Source organism: Taudactylus pleione, unplaced genomic scaffold, assembly GCF_031769625.1.
Source record: "Taudactylus pleione unplaced genomic scaffold, aTauple2 ptg000378l, whole genome shotgun sequence".
Lineage (NCBI taxonomy): Eukaryota > Metazoa > Chordata > Amphibia > Anura > Myobatrachidae > Taudactylus > Taudactylus pleione.
The window spans coordinates 8712275-8727230 of NW_028284779.1; the positions used below are offsets into that span (position 1 = coordinate 8712275).

Below are 14956 nucleotides of genomic sequence, written 5' to 3' on the forward strand. Positions count from 1 at the left end.
TCCATCACTTCTCACCTGTTTCTCTCTGTCTCTCCATCACTTCTCACCTGTTTCTCTCTGTCTCTCCATCACTTCTCCCCTGTTTTTCTCTGTCTCTCCGTCGCTTCTCATCTGTTTCTCTCTATCTCTCCGTCACTTCTCACCTGTTTCTCTCTGTCTCTCCATCACTTCTCATCTGTTTCTCTCTATCTCTCCATCACTTCTCACCTGTTTCTCTCTGTCTCTCCGTCGCTTCTCATCTGTTTCTCTCTATCTCTCCATCACTTCTCACCTGTTTCTCTCTGTCTCTCCGTCACTTCTCACCTGTTTCTCTCTGTCTCTCCATCACTTCTCACCTGTTTCTCTCTGTCTCTCCATCACTTCTCACCTGTTTCTCTCTGTCTCTCCATCACTTCTCATCTGTTTCTCTCTGTCTCAGTCGCTTCTCACCTGTTTCTCTCTGTGTCTCAGTCACTTCTCACCTGTTTCTCTCTGTCTCTCCGTCGCTTCTCACCTGTTTCTCTCTGTCTCTCCATCACTTCTCACCTGTTTCTCTCTGTCTCTCCGTCGCTTCTCATCTGTTTCTCTCTGTCTCTCCATCGCTTCTCATCTGTTTCTCTCTGTCTCTCCGTCGCTTCTCATCTGTTTCTCTCTGTCTCTCCGTCACTTCTCACCTGTTTCTCTCTGTCTCTCCATCACTTCTCACCTGTTTCTCTCTGTCTCTCCATCACTTCTCACCTGTTTCTCTGTCTCTCCATCACTTCTCATCTGTTTCTCTCTGTCTCAGTCACTTCTCACCTGTTTCTCTCTGTCTCTCCATCACTTCTCACCTGTTTCTCTCTGTCTGTCCATCACTTCTCACCTGTTTCTCTCTGTCTCTCCGTCACTTCTCACCTGTTTCTCTCTGTCTCTCCGTCGCTTCTCACCTGTTTCTCTCTGTCTCTCAGTCACTTCTCCCCTGTTTCTCTCTGTCTCTCCATCACTTCTCACCTGTTTCTCTCTGTCTCTCCATCACTTCTCACCTGTTTCTCTCTGTCTCTCAGTCACTTCTCACCTGTTTCTCTGTCTCTCCATCACTTCTCACCTGTTTCTCTCTGTGTCTCAGTCACTTCTCACCTGTTTCTCTCTGTCTCTCCATCACTTCTCACCTGTTTCTCTCTGTGTCTCAGTCACTTCTCACCTGTTTCTCTCTGTCTCTCCGTCGCTTCTCCCTTGTTTCTCTCTGTCTCTCCATCACTTCTCACCTGTTTCTCTCTGTCTCAGTCACTTCTCACCTGTTTCTCTCTGTCTCTCCATCACTTCTCACCTGTTTCTCTCTGTCTCTCCATCACTTCTCACCTGTTTCTCTCTGTGTCTCCGTTGCTTCTCCCCTGTTTCTCTCTGTCTCTCCATCACTTCTCACCTGTTTCTCTCTGTCTCAGTCACTTCTCATCTGTTTCTCTCTGTGTCTCCATCACTTCTCATCTGTTTCTCTCTGTCTCTCCGTCACTTCTCACCTGTTTCTCTCTATCTCTCCATCACTTCTCACCTGTTTCTCTCTGTGTCTCAGTCACTTCACAGCTGTTTCTCTCTGTCTCTCCATCACTTCTCACCTGTTTCTCTGTCTCTCCATCACTTCTCACCTGTTTCTCTCTGTCTCTCCATCACTTCTCACCTGTTTCTCTCTGTCTCTCCATCACTTCTCACCTGTTTCTCTCTGTCTCTCCATCACTTCTCACCTGTTTTTCTCTGTCTCTCCGTCGCTTCTCATCTGTTTCTCTCTATCTCTCCGTCACTTCTCACCTGTTTCTCTCTGTCTCTCCATCACTTCTCACCTGTTTCTCTCTGTCTCTCTGTCGCTTCACATCTGTTTCTCTCTATCTCTCCATCACTTCTCTCCTGTTTCTCTCTGTCTCTCCATCACTTCTCACCTGTTTCTCTCTGACTCTCCGTCGCTTCTCATCTGTTTCTCTCTATCTCTCCATCACTTCTCACCTGTTTCTCTCTGTCTCTCCATCACTTCTCACCTGTTTCTCTCTGTGTCTCAGTCACTTCTCACCTGTTTCTCTCTGTGTCTCAGTCACTTCTCACCTGTTTCTCTCTGTCTCTCCGTCACTTCTCACCTGTTTCTCTCTGTCTCTCCGTCACTTCTCACCTGTTTCTCTCTGTCTGTCCATCACTTCTCACCTGTTTCTCTCTGTCTCTCCGTCACTTCTCACCTGTTTCTCTCTGTCTCTCCGTCGCTTCTCACCTGTTTCTCTCTGTCTCTCAGTCACTTCTCCCCTGTTTCTCTCTGTCTCTCCATCACTTCTCACCTGTTTCTCTCTGTCTCTCAGTCACTTCTCCCCTGTTTCTCTCTGTCTCTCCATCACTTCTCACCTGTTTCTCTCTGTCTCTCCATCACTTCTCACCTGTTTCTCTCTATCTCTCCATCACTTCTCACCAGTTTCTCTCTGTGTCTCAGTCACTTCACAGCTGTTTCTCTCTGTCTCTCCATCACTTCTCACCTGTTTCTCTCTGTCTCTCCATCACTTCTCACCTGTTTCTCTCTATCTCTCCATCACTTCTCACCAGTTTCTCTCTGTGTCTCAGTCACTTCACAGCTGTTTCTCTCTGTGTCTCCATCACTTCTCATCTGTTTCTCTCTGTCTCTCCGTCACTTCTCACCTGTTTCTCTCTATCTCTCCATCACTTCTCACCTGTTTCTCTCTGTGTCTCAGTCACTTCTCAGCTGTTTCTCTCTGTCTCTCCATCACTTCTCACCTGTTTCTCTGTCTCTCCATCACTTCTCACCTGTTTCTCTCTGTCTCTCCATCACTTCTCACCTGTTTCTCTCTGTCTCTCCATCACTTCTCACCTGTTTTTCTCTGTCTCTCCGTCGCTTCTCATCTGTTTCTCTCTATCTCTCCGTCACTTCTCACCTGTTTCTCTCTGTCTCTCCATCACTTCTCACCTGTTTCTCTCTGTCTCTCTGTCGCTTCACATCTGTTTCTCTCTATCTCTCCATCACTTCTCACCTGTTTCTCTCTGTCTCTCCATCACTTCTCACCTGTTTCTCTCTGTCTCTCCGTCGCTTCTCATCTGTTTCTCTCTCTCTCCATCACTTCTCACCTGTTTCTCTCTGTCTCTCCGTCGCTTCTCACCTGTTTCTCTCTGTCTCTCAGTCACTTCTCCCCTGTTTCTCTCTGTCTCTCCATCACTTCTCACCTGTTTCTCTCTGTCTCTCCGTCACTTCTCACCTGTTTCTCTCTGTCTCTCCATCACTTCTCACCTGTTTCTCTCTGTCTCTCTGTCGCTTCACATCTGTTTCTCTCTATCTCTCCATCACTTCTCTCCTGTTTCTCTCTGTCTCTCCATCACTTCTCACCTGTTTCTCTCTGTCTCTCCGTCGCTTCTCATCTGTTTCTCTCTATCTCTCCATCACTTCTCACCTGTTTCTCTCTGTCTCTCCATCACTTCTCACCTGTTTCTCTCTGTGTCTCAGTCACTTCTCACCTGTTTCTCTCTGTGTCTCAGTCACTTCTCACCTGTTTCTCTCTGTCTCTCCGTCACTTCTCACCTGTTTCTCTCTGTCTCTCCGTCACTTCTCACCTGTTTCTCTCTGTCTGTCCATCACTTCTCACCTGTTTCTCTCTGTCTCTCAGTCACTTCTCCCCTGTTTCTCTCTGTCTGTCCATCACTTCTCACCTGTTTCTCTCTGTCTCTCCGTCACTTCTCACCTGTTTCTCTCTGTCTCTCCGTCGCTTCTCACCTGTTTCTCTCTGTCTCTCAGTCACTTCTCCCCTGTTTCTCTCTGTCTCTCCATCACTTCTCACCTGTTTCTCTCTGTCTCTCCGTCACTTCTCACCTGTTTCTCTCTGTCTCTCCATCACTTCTCACCTGTTTCTCTCTGTCTCTCTGTCGCTTCACATCTGTTTCTCTCTATCTCTCCATCACTTCTCTCCTGTTTCTCTCTGTCTCTCCATCACTTCTCACCTGTTTCTCTCTGTCTCTCCGTCGCTTCTCATCTGTTTCTCTCTATCTCTCCATCACTTCTCACCTGTTTCCCTCTGTCTCTCCATCACTTCTCACCTGTTTCTCTCTGTGTCTCAGTCACTTCTCACCTGTTTCTCTCTGTGTCTCAGTCACTTCTCACCTGTTTCTCTCTGTCTCTCCGTCACTTCTCACCTGTTTCTCTCTGTCTCTCCGTCACTTCTCACCTGTTTCTCTCTGTCTGTCCATCACTTCTCACCTGTTTCTCTCTGTCTCTCCGTCACTTCTCACCTGTTTCTCTCTGTCTCTCCGTCGCTTCTCACCTGTTTCTCTCTGTCTCTCAGTCACTTCTCCCCTGTTTCTCTCTGTCTCTCCATCACTTCTCACCTGTTTCTCTCTGTCTCTCCATCACTTCTCACCAGTTTCTCTCTGTGTCTCAGTCACTTCACAGCTGTTTCTCTCTGTCTCTCCATCACTTCTCACCTGTTTCTCTGTCTCTCCATCACTTCTCACCTGTTTCTCTCTGTCTCTCCATCACTTCTCACCTGTTTCTCTCTGTCTCTCCATCACTTCTCCCCTGTTTTTCTCTGTCTCTCCGTCGCTTCTCATCTGTTTCTCTCTATCTCTCCGTCACTTCTCACCTGTTTCTCTCTGTCTCTCCATCACTTCTCATCTGTTTCTCTCTATCTCTCCATCACTTCTCACCTGTTTCTCTCTGTCTCTCCGTCGCTTCTCATCTGTTTCTCTCTATCTCTCCATCACTTCTCACCTGTTTCTCTCTGTCTCTCCGTCACTTCTCACCTGTTTCTCTCTGTCTCTCCATCACTTCTCACCTGTTTCTCTCTGTCTCTCCATCACTTCTCACCTGTTTCTCTCTGTCTCTCCATCACTTCTCATCTGTTTCTCTCTGTCTCAGTCGCTTCTCACCTGTTTCTCTCTGTGTCTCAGTCACTTCTCACCTGTTTCTCTCTGTCTCTCCGTCGCTTCTCACCTGTTTCTCTCTGTCTCTCCATCACTTCTCACCTGTTTCTCTCTGTCTCTCCGTCGCTTCTCATCTGTTTCTCTCTGTCTCTCCATCGCTTCTCATCTGTTTCTCTCTGTCTCTCCGTCGCTTCTCATCTGTTTCTCTCTGTCTCTCCGTCACTTCTCACCTGTTTCTCTCTGTCTCTCCATCACTTCTCACCTGTTTCTCTCTGTCTCTCCATCACTTCTCACCTGTTTCTCTGTCTCTCCATCACTTCTCATCTGTTTCTCTCTGTCTCAGTCACTTCTCACCTGTTTCTCTCTGTCTCTCCATCACTTCTCACCTGTTTCTCTCTGTCTGTCCATCACTTCTCACCTGTTTCTCTCTGTCTCTCCGTCACTTCTCACCTGTTTCTCTCTGTCTCTCCGTCGCTTCTCACCTGTTTCTCTCTGTCTCTCAGTCACTTCTCCCCTGTTTCTCTCTGTCTCTCCATCACTTCTCACCTGTTTCTCTCTGTCTCTCCATCACTTCTCACCTGTTTCTCTCTGTCTCTCAGTCACTTCTCACCTGTTTCTCTGTCTCTCCATCACTTCTCACCTGTTTCTCTCTGTGTCTCAGTCACTTCTCACCTGTTTCTCTCTGTCTCTCCATCACTTCTCACCTGTTTCTCTCTGTGTCTCAGTCACTTCTCACCTGTTTCTCTCTGTCTCTCCGTCGCTTCTCCCTTGTTTCTCTCTGTCTCTCCATCACTTCTCACCTGTTTCTCTCTGTCTCAGTCACTTCTCACCTGTTTCTCTCTGTCTCTCCATCACTTCTCACCTGTTTCTCTCTGTCTCTCCATCACTTCTCACCTGTTTCTCTCTGTGTCTCCGTTGCTTCTCCCCTGTTTCTCTCTGTCTCTCCATCACTTCTCACCTGTTTCTCTCTGTCTCAGTCACTTCTCATCTGTTTCTCTCTGTGTCTCCATCACTTCTCATCTGTTTCTCTCTGTCTCTCCGTCACTTCTCACCTGTTTCTCTCTATCTCTCCATCACTTCTCACCTGTTTCTCTCTGTGTCTCAGTCACTTCACAGCTGTTTCTCTCTGTCTCTCCATCACTTCTCACCTGTTTCTCTGTCTCTCCATCACTTCTCACCTGTTTCTCTCTGTCTCTCCATCACTTCTCACCTGTTTCTCTCTGTCTCTCCATCACTTCTCACCTGTTTCTCTCTGTCTCTCCATCACTTCTCACCTGTTTTTCTCTGTCTCTCCGTCGCTTCTCATCTGTTTCTCTCTATCTCTCCGTCACTTCTCACCTGTTTCTCTCTGTCTCTCCATCACTTCTCACCTGTTTCTCTCTGTCTCTCTGTCGCTTCACATCTGTTTCTCTCTATCTCTCCATCACTTCTCTCCTGTTTCTCTCTGTCTCTCCATCACTTCTCACCTGTTTCTCTCTGACTCTCCGTCGCTTCTCATCTGTTTCTCTCTATCTCTCCATCACTTCTCACCTGTTTCTCTCTGTCTCTCCATCACTTCTCACCTGTTTCTCTCTGTGTCTCAGTCACTTCTCACCTGTTTCTCTCTGTGTCTCAGTCACTTCTCACCTGTTTCTCTCTGTCTCTCCGTCACTTCTCACCTGTTTCTCTCTGTCTCTCCGTCACTTCTCACCTGTTTCTCTCTGTCTGTCCATCACTTCTCACCTGTTTCTCTCTGTCTCTCCGTCACTTCTCACCTGTTTCTCTCTGTCTCTCCGTCGCTTCTCACCTGTTTCTCTCTGTCTCTCAGTCACTTCTCCCCTGTTTCTCTCTGTCTCTCCATCACTTCTCACCTGTTTCTCTCTGTCTCTCAGTCACTTCTCCCCTGTTTCTCTCTGTCTCTCCATCACTTCTCACCTGTTTCTCTCTGTCTCTCCATCACTTCTCACCTGTTTCTCTCTATCTCTCCATCACTTCTCACCAGTTTCTCTCTGTGTCTCAGTCACTTCACAGCTGTTTCTCTCTGTCTCTCCATCACTTCTCACCTGTTTCTCTCTGTCTCTCCATCACTTCTCACCTGTTTCTCTCTATCTCTCCATCACTTCTCACCAGTTTCTCTCTGTGTCTCAGTCACTTCACAGCTGTTTCTCTCTGTGTCTCCATCACTTCTCATCTGTTTCTCTCTGTCTCTCCGTCACTTCTCACCTGTTTCTCTCTATCTCTCCATCACTTCTCACCTGTTTCTCTCTGTGTCTCAGTCACTTCTCAGCTGTTTCTCTCTGTCTCTCCATCACTTCTCACCTGTTTCTCTGTCTCTCCATCACTTCTCACCTGTTTCTCTCTGTCTCTCCATCACTTCTCACCTGTTTCTCTCTGTCTCTCCATCACTTCTCACCTGTTTTTCTCTGTCTCTCCGTCGCTTCTCATCTGTTTCTCTCTATCTCTCCGTCACTTCTCACCTGTTTCTCTCTGTCTCTCCATCACTTCTCACCTGTTTCTCTCTGTCTCTCTGTCGCTTCACATCTGTTTCTCTCTATCTCTCCATCACTTCTCACCTGTTTCTCTCTGTCTCTCCATCACTTCTCACCTGTTTCTCTCTGTCTCTCCGTCGCTTCTCATCTGTTTCTCTCTCTCTCCATCACTTCTCACCTGTTTCTCTCTGTCTCTCCATCACTTCTCACCTGTTTCTCTCTGTGTCTCAGTCACTTCTCACCTGTTTCTCTCTGTGTCTCAGTCACTTCTCACCTGTTTCTCTCTGTCTCTCCGTCACTTCTCACCTGTTTCTCTCTGTCTCTCCATCACTTCTCACCTGTTTCTCTCTGTCTGTCCATCACTTCTCACCTGTTTCTCTCTGTCTCTCCGTCACTTCTCACCTGTTTCTCTCTGTCTCTCCGTCGCTTCTCACCTGTTTCTCTCTGTCTCTCAGTCACTTCTCCCCTGTTTCTCTCTGTCTCTCCATCACTTCTCACCTGTTTCTCTCTGTCTCTCCGTCACTTCTCACCTGTTTCTCTCTATCTCTCCATCACTTCTCACCAGTTTCTCTCTGTGTCTCAGTCACTTCACAGCTGTTTCTCTCTGTCTCTCCATCACTTCTCACCTGTTTCTCTGTCTCTCCGTCACTTCTCACCTGTTTCTCTCTGTCTCTCCATCACTTCTCACCTGTTTCTCTCTGTCTCTCCATCACTTCTCCCCTGTTTTTCTCTGTCTCTCCGTCGCTTCTCATCTGTTTCTCTCTATCTCTCCGTCACTTCTCACCTGTTTCTCTCTGTCTCTCCATCACTTCTCACCTGTTTCTCTCTGTCTCTCTGTCGCTTCTCATCTGTTTCTCTCTATCTCTCCATCACTTCCCACCTGTTTCTCTCTGTCTCTCCGTCACTTCTCACCTGTTTCTCTCTGTGTCTCAGTCACTTCTCACCTGTTTCTCTCTATCTCTCCGTCACTTCTCATCTGTTTCTCTCTGTCTCTCCATCACTTCTCACCTGTTTCTCTCTGTCTCTCCGTCGCTTCTCATCTGTTTCTCTCTGTCTCTCCATCACTTCTCATCTGTTTCTCTGTCTCTCCGTCGCTGCTCATCTGTTTCTCTCTGTCTCTCCATCACTTCTCACCTGTTTCTCTCTGTCTCTCCATCACTTCTCACCTGTTTCTCTCTGTCTCTCCATCACTTCTCACCTGTTTCTCTCTGTCTCTCCGTCACTTCTCACCTGTTTCTCTCTATCGCTCCATCACTTCTCACCAGTTTCTCTCTGTGTCTCAGTCACTTCACAGCTGTTTCTCTCTGTCTCTCCATCACTTCTCACCTGTTTCTCTGTCTCTCCATCACTTCTCACCTGTTTCTCTCTGTCTCTCCATCACTTCTCACCTGTTTCTCTCTGTCTCTCCATCACTTCTCCCCTGTTTTTCTCTGTCTCTCTGTCGCTTCTCATCTGTTTCTCTCTATCTCTCCGTCACTTCTCACCTGTTTCTCTCTGTCTCTCCATCACTTCTCACCTGTTTCTCTCTGTCTCTCTGTCGCTTCTCATCTGTTTCTCTCTATCTCTCCATCACTTCTCACCTGTTTCTCTCTGTCTCTCCGTCGCTTCTCATCTGTTTCTCTCTATCTCTCCATCACTTCTCACCTGTTTCTCTCTGTCTCTCCATCACTTCTCACCTGTTTCTCTCTGTGTCTCAGTCACTTCTCACCTGTTTCTCTCTGTCTCTCCGTCACTTCTCACCTGTTTCTCTCTGTCTCTCCGTCACTTCTCACCTGTTTCTCTCTGTCTCTCCGTCGCTTCTCACCTGTTTCTCTCTGTCTCTCAGTCACTTCTCCCCTGTTTCTCTCTGTCTCTCCATCACTTCTCACCTGTTTCTCTCTGTCTCTCCATCACTTCTCCCCTGTTTTTCTCTGTCTCTCTGTCGCTTCTCATCTGTTTCTCTCTATCTCTCCGTCACTTCTCACCTGTTTCTCTCTGTCTCTCCATCACTTCTCACCTGTTTCTCTCTGTCTCTCTGTCGCTTCTCATCTGTTTCTCTCTATCTCTCCATCACTTTTCATCTGTTTTTCTCTATCTCTCCATCACTTCTCATCTGTTTCTCTCTATCTCTCCATCACTTCTCATCTGTTTCTCTCTATCTCTCCATCACTTCTCACCTGTTTCTCTCTATCTCTCCATCACTTCTCATCTGTTTCTCTCTGTCTCTCCATCACTTCTCACCTGTTTCTCTCTGTCTCTCAGTCACTTCTCATCTGTTTCTCTCTGTCTCTCCATCACTTCTCACCTGTTTCTCTCTATCTCTCAGTCACTTCTCCTCTGGTTCTCTCTGTCTCTCCATCACTTCTCACCTGTTTCTCTCTGTCTCTCCATCACTTCTCACCTGTTTCTCTCTGTCTCTCCATCACTTCTCACCTGTTTCTCTCTGTCTCTCCGTCGCTTCTCATCTGTTTCTCTCTGTCGCTTCTCACCTGTTTCTCTCTGTCTCTGTCACTTCTCAGCTGTTTCTCTCTGTCTCTCCATCACTTCTTACCTGTTTCTCTCTGTCTCTCCGTCGCTTCTCATCTGTTTCTCTCTGTCTCTCCATCACTTCTCCTCTGGTTCTCTATATCTCTCAGTCACTTCTCCTCTGTTTCTCTCCATCACTTCTCACCTGTTTCTCTCTGTCTCTCCATCACTTCTCACCTGTTTCTCTCTGTCTCTCCGTCACTTCTCACCTGTTTCTCTCTGTCTCTCCATCACTTCTCACCTGTTTCTCTCTGTCTCTGTCGCTTCTCACCTGTTTCTCTCTGTCTCTGTCACTTCTCACCTGTTTCTCTCTGTCTTTCCATCACTTCTCACCTGTTTCTCTCTGTCTCTCCGTCGCTTCTCATCTGTTTCTCTCTGTCTCTCCATCACTTCTCACCTGTTTCTCTCTGTCTCTCAGTCACTTCTCACCTGTTTCTCTCTGTCTCTCCATCACTTCTCCTCTGGTTCTCTCTATCTCTCAGTCACTTCTCCTCTGGTTCTCTCTGTCTCTCCATCACTTCTCACCTGTTTCTCTCTGTCTCTCCATCACTTCTCACCTGTTTCTCTCTGTCTCTCCGTCGCTTCTCATCTGTTTCTCTCTGTCTCCGTCACTTCTCACCTGTTTCTCTCTGTCTCTGTCACTTCTCACCTGTTTCTCTCTGTCTCCATCACTTCTCACCTGTTTCTCTCTGTCTCTCCGTCGCTTCTCATCTGTTTCTCTCTGTCTCCGTCACTTCTCACCTGTTTCTCTCTGTCTCTCCGTCGCTTCTCATCTGTTTCTCTCAGTCTCTGTCGCTTCTCACCTGTTTCTCTCTGTCTCTGTCACTTCTCACCTGTTTCTCTCTGTCTCTCCATCACTTCTCACCTGTTTCTCTCTGTCTCTCAGTCACTTCTCATCTGTTTCTCTCTGTCTCTCCATCACTTCTCACCTGTTTCTCTCTATCTCTCCATCACTTCTCCCGTTTCTCTCTGTCTCTCAGTCACTTCTCATCTGTTTCTCTCTGTCTCTCCATCACTTCTCATCTGTTTCTCTCTATCTCTCCATCACTTCTCACCTGTTTCTCTCTATCTCTCCGTCACTTCTCACCTGTTTCTCTCTGTCTCTCCATCACTTCTCACCTGTTTCTCTCTGTCTCTGTCACTTCTCACCTGTTTCTCTCTATATCTCCGTCACTTCTCACCTGTTTCTCTCTGTCTCTCCATCACTTCTCCCCTGTTTCTCTCTGTGTCTCAGTCACTTCTCACCTGTTTCTCTCTGTCTCTCCGTCGCTTCTCCCGTTTCTCTCTGTCTCTCCGTCGCTTCTCACCTGTTTCTCTGTCTCTCTATCACTTCTCACCTGTTTCTCTCTATCTCTCCATCACTTCTCACCTGTTTCTCTCTGTCTCTTCATCACTTCTCACCTGTTTCTCTCTGTCTCTCCGTCGCTTCTCACCTGTTTCTCTCTGTCTCTCCGCCGCTTCTCACCTGTTTCTCTGTCTCTCTATCACTTCTCACCTGTTTCTCTCTATCTCTCCATCACTTCTCACCTGTTTCTCTCTGTCTTTCCGTCGCTTCTCCCCTGTTTCTCTCTGTCTCTCCGTCGCTTCTCACCTGTTTCTCTCTCTTTCCATCGCTTCTCACCTGTTTCTCTCTGTCTCTGTCACTTCTCACCTGTTTCTCTCTGTCTCTGTCACTTCTCACCTGTTTCTCTCTGTCTCTCCGTCACTTCTCCCCTGTTTCTCTCTGTGTCTCCGTCGCTTCTCACCTGTTTCTCTGTCTCTCTATCACTTCTCACCTGTTTCTCTCTATCTCTCCATCACTTCTCACCTGTTTCTCTCTGTCTCTCCATCACTTCTCACCTGTTTCTCTCTATCTCTCCATCACTTCTTACCTGTTTCTCTCTGTCTCTCCGTCGCTTCTCACCTGTTTCTCTCTCTCTCCATCACTTCTCACCTGTTTCTCTCTATCTCTCCATCACTTCTCACCTGTTTCTCTCTGTCTCTCCGTCGCTTCTCACCTGTTTCTCTGTCTCTCCATCACTTCTCACCTGTTTCTCTCTGTCTCTCCATCACTTCTCACCTGTTTCTCTGTCTCTCCATCACTTCTCACCTGTTTCTCTCTATCTCTCTATCACTTCTCACCTGTTTCTCTCTATCTCTCCATCACTTCTCACCTGTTTCTCTCTGTCTCTCCATCACTTCTCACCTGTTTCTCTCTATCTCTCTGTCACTTCTCACCTGTTTCTCTCTATCTCTCCATCACTTCTCACCTGTTTCTCTCTGTCTCTCCATCACTTCTCACCTGTTTCTCTCTATCTCTCTATCACTTCTCACCTGTTTCTCTCTATCTCTGCCTCACTTCTTACCTGTTTCTCTCTGTCTTTCCGTCGCTTCTCCCCTGTTTCTCTCTGTCTCTCCGTCGCTTCTCACCTGTTTCTCTCTCTTTCCATCGCTTCTCACCTGTTTCTCTCTGTCTCTGTCACTTCTCACCTGTTTCTCTCTGTCTCTGTCACTTCTCACCTGTTTCTCTCTGTCTCTCCGTCACTTCTCCCCTGTTTCTCTCTGTGTCTCCGTCGCTTCTCACCTGTTTCTCTGTCTCTCTATCACTTCTCACCTGTTTCTCTCTATCTCTCCATCACTTCTCACCTGTTTCTCTCTGTCTCTCCATCACTTCTCACCTGTTTCTCTCTGTCTCTCCATCACTTCTCACCTGTTTCTCTCTATCTCTCCATCACTTCTCACCTGTTTCTCTCTGTCTCTCCGTCGCTTCTCACCTGTTTCTCTCTCTCTCCATCACTTCTCACCTGTTTCTCTCTATCTCTCCATCACTTCTCACCTGTTTCTCTCTGTCTCTCCGTCGCTTCTCACCTGTTTCTCTGTCTCTCCATCACTTCTCACCTGTTTCTCTCTGTCTCTCCATCACTTCTCACCTGTTTCTCTGTCTCTCCATCACTTCTCACCTGTTTCTCTCTGTCTCTCCATCACTTCTCACCTGTTTCTCTCTATCTCTCCATCACTTCTCATCTGTTTCTCTGTCTCTCCATCACTTCTCATCTGTTTCTCTGTCTCTCCATCACTTCTCACCTGTTTCTCTCTGTCTGTCACTTCTCCCCTGTTTCTATCTGTCTCTCCGTCGCTTCTCACCTCTTTCTCTCTGTCTTTCCATCACTTCTCACCTGTTTCTCTCTGTCTCTCAGTCACTTCTCACCTGTTTCTCTCTGTGTCTCAGTCACTTCTCACCTGTTTCTCTCTGTCTCTTCGTCGCTTCTCACCTGTTTCTCTCTGTGTCTCGGTCACTTCTCACCTGTTTCTCTCTATCTCTCCATCACTTCTGGGGGGGGTGGTTTCCAAAACGTAGGCGTTCCTTAAGGAACGCCTACCGTTTTGTGGGCGGCCGCACTGACATCAGCAGTGATGTCAGTGGGGAACTTCCTGCTCCATCACCTTAGGGTCTGGTCGCAAGCCCCGATGGTCGCGATGGTGATCACCATCGCGACCATCACCCTGGTCGCTAGCTAAGCTGTGGGTGGTAACCCACAGCTTAGCTTGCAACCAGAAGGCCGCACCAAAAAAAAAGAAGCGCCCGCCCTCATTCAGAGAGAGTGATCGCTTCTTGCGACCGCCTCTGAATGAGGTCCCAGTTTCTCTCTGTCTCTCAGTCACTTCTCACCTGTTTCTCTCCATCACTTCTCACCTGTTTCTCTCTGGGTCTGATTCAGACCCGCTCGTGAGCGCTGTGCACTCGCAAGCGGGTCGTTGTTGGCCCAGTGCGCATGCGCATGACTGAGCCGGCTCCGTTGTGCGCATGCGCGAGACCCGGATAGCGACGGGCACTCCGTCGCTCCGGGTCTCGTACCTAAGGGGGCGAGCTGTCGATGTTGAGTGACAGCATGCCCCCTTTGGTGGGTGTGCCGGAGGTGTGGCTGCCCAGACGGAGACGTTCCCATGGGAACGTCTACCGTCTGGGGTCGGCCCCACTGACATCACAAGTGATGTCAGTGGGAGTGCTTTCGACTCTGTTTGAGCCGAAAGCACTCTAGGGCTTGCGGCAACAAGACCATACCACAAGGGTCTCGTCGCAAGCCCGGTGGTCGCGATGGTCTTGACCATCGCGACCATCTTCCAGGCCGCTCGCTATAGCTGTGGGTAGTCACCCACAGCTATACGAGTGGCCAGGAGGCCTCTCTAAAAATCAAGAAGGACAGCCCTGATTCAGAGCGAGCGCTCTGTCAGAGCGTCCGGCTCTGAATCAGGGCCTCTGGGGGTCATTCAGACCCACTCGCGAGCGCAGGACGCTCGCAAGCGGGTCGATGTTGCCCCACTGCGCATGCGCACGACGGAGGGAGCTCCGTCGTGCGCATGCGCGAGACCCGGATAGCGACGGGCTCTCCGTCGCTCCGGGTCTCGCACCAAAGGGGGCATGCTGTCGATGTTGATTGACAGCACGCCCCCTTTGGTGGGCGTGGCTGCCGTCTGAAGCCGGCCCCACTGACATCACTAGTGATGTCAGTGGGAGTGATTTTGGCTCTGATAGACCCAAAATCACTCCAGGGCTGGTGGCAGCAAGACCCTACCACAGGGTCTCCGTTGCAAGCCCCATGGTCGCGATGGTCTTGACTATCCCGACCATCATCATAGACGCTCCATTTTTATGGAGGAGGGCCCTGATTCAGAGCGAGCGTTCGGCTTTGAATCAGGCCCTCTGTCTCTCCGTCACTTCTCACCTGTTTCTCTCTGTCTCTGTCACTTCTCACCTGTTTCTCTCTGTCTCTCCGTCGCTTCTCACCTGTTTCTCTCTGTGTCTCAGTCACTTCACAGCTGTCTCTCTCTGTCTCTCCGTCATTTCACAGCTGTTTCTCTCTGTCTCTCCATCACTTCTCACCTGTTTCTCTCTGTCTCTCCGTCACTTCTCACCTGTTTCTCTCTGTCTCTCCGTCACTTATCACCTGTTTCTCTCAAACACTTCTCCCCTGTTTCTCCTCAGTCACTTCTCCCCTGGTTCTCTCTATCTCTCAGTCACTTCTCACCTGTTTCTCTCTGTCTCTTCGTCACTTCTCCCCTGTCTCTCTCTGTCTCTCAGTCACTTCTCACCAGTTTCTCTCTGTATCTCAGTCACTTCTCCTATGGTTCTCTCTATCTCTCAGTCACTTCTC

At 48.5% G+C, this 14956-nt stretch overlaps 1 protein-coding gene across 6 annotated transcripts in view; it reads left to right on the forward strand.

The window, feature by feature from the left end:
* LOC148507953 (uncharacterized) overlaps positions 1 to 14956 on the forward strand; it is a 139874-nt gene that overhangs the window by 80532 nt on the left and 44386 nt on the right. The window lies entirely within an intron of this gene.